Source organism: Alosa alosa, unplaced genomic scaffold, assembly GCF_017589495.1.
Source record: "Alosa alosa isolate M-15738 ecotype Scorff River unplaced genomic scaffold, AALO_Geno_1.1 AALO_1.0_unplaced_6, whole genome shotgun sequence".
Classification (NCBI taxonomy): Eukaryota; Metazoa; Chordata; class Actinopteri; order Clupeiformes; family Clupeidae; genus Alosa; species Alosa alosa.
Window position 1 is genome coordinate 15,113 of NW_025962762.1, and position 2,067 is coordinate 17,179.

The following is a 2,067-nucleotide window of genomic DNA, read 5'->3' on the forward strand; positions in this document are numbered from 1 at the left end:
TTTTAGAAAAACTAATAATTATTTAAATGAAAATGAAGACCTGTACTTCTATAAAAAATCAACCGATGAAAGTATGTGAAGAATGAACTATTAATTAATTATTTTGATAAATTTTAATAAATTTTATGTACCCATTATGTGACATATATATAAAGATACAAAGTCTTCCCATATAATAAACTCAGATGATGATTATAATTACGATGAATTTTTAAAAGAAAATAATAAAATAAAAGAAATTTTAAAAAAAGAATACTCTCAAAATATCTATAATAATTATATTGATATTGGAAAAGATGCTATATGAAAAATATACAATCAAAAAGAAGATAATGGCATAAAAAATCTTCTAAGTAATGATTTAACTAAATTCTGACAATCAAATGGGAATTCTCCCCATACAATAGAAGTACAATTTTGCGAACCAAAAAATATTAAAAAAATAATATTCTATTCTAATAAAAATGAAGATGAAACTTATACTCCTGTCTTAATAGAATTAGAATTAATTAATCTATATAAAGAATCTAAAATAATAAATATTTCCCTGATTAATAATTCCGGATGAAATCTTATAGATTTCTATAAAGAAAATCAAAATTTTCAAACTATTAAACTAAATATAAGAATTTTATTAACATATCAAAATGGTAAAGACGTAAGAGTAAGAGGTATAAAAATTTATAGTGAAAAAAATAATATTAAAAAAATATTTAATATAACAGGAATTACTTTCACTGATATAAATTTCATTTCCAATACAACAATTAGATAAATAATTTTGAAATTAATTAGTTATTTTAATCATCTGGATCACATATACCCTATTCCTATATAGAAAACATTGCTTCAGATTCCGGTAAACACGGTGAATCATATATTTTACAAATTCTATTATTTCCCTTTCCTTTTCTTAAATAAAGTCTAGTAGTAGATGCATGAGCCATTATATTTCCCCCTATAGGCTTCTTTAAATCTCCTACAAACATCATACCGCTATCAACCTATGCAACAACCTAATTAGTTATTAATACCGCTATCTTAAACTAATCCGCTAACTTTAATAAATTTCTTAAAAATGATGCTAAATGTATCTACCTAACACTTAACTCTCCTCTTCCATTATAATCTGTTCTATATAATGCCATAGCAGAATCTACTATTAATAAACCATACTTATTCTCCATCATAAGAGCACTAGCATGTATTAAAAGCTATCCCTAATGATCACTTGTATAAGCTCTAGCATATGTAATATTATTTAATACCTAATCATAATCTAAATCATACTTCTATGCTATAGGTACTATTCTATCTGGTCTAAATGTACCCTCTGTATCTATATATAAAACTTTATAAGATATACCATTTTCCTTCTTTAACTATGTAGTTACACATAAAGTATGACATAACTATGTTTTACCTGTTCTAAATTCTCCAAATACTTCTGTTATACTACAAGTTTCTATTCCTCCATCTAATAACTAATCTAAATCTTTAGATCCTGTAGAAATCTTTATAACATCTTTTCGCTATTCTAAATATTCACTAGCTGTAACATATCCCATATTAACTAACTTCATACATTCTATTAATATTTTATCAGCCTTATTATCTGATATTCCTTTTACTGTTAATAAATTCTTTCTTGGAGTCATTGCTATTCCTTCTACTGTACTAAATCCAGCTTCTTGTAATTTTTTTAAATCTGAACTTGATATTCCATAATTTTCTAATTCCATTATACTTATTGGTCCTTTATTTTCTTTATTTTCTACACTCTGACTGTCTTCTTTTTTTGATTTTTGTGCCATGAATATATATTTATAAAAATAAAATTATTTTTTTAATTCATTTTCTACTTTCTTCTTTAATTCTAATAATAAATTATATTCTTTATTTAAATAATTTAATGTATAGACTAAATCTTTTTTATTTATTTTTATAATTTTTTTATCTGACATTTTTTTTATATTTTTATATTTTTATTTTCTTCTTAAATTTAAAACAAAAAATGATAGAAAATAAAAAAATTTTATTTTTAGGTGATTTTAAAGTTGGAAAAAC

General features: G+C 22.8%; 1 pseudogene; it reads right to left on the reverse strand.

Moving 5' to 3' along the window:
- Positions 1 to 830: 830 nt before the first annotated feature.
- Positions 831 to 1,814, reverse strand: LOC125290535 (annotated as a pseudogene).
- Positions 1,815 to 2,067: the final 253 nt, after the last annotated feature.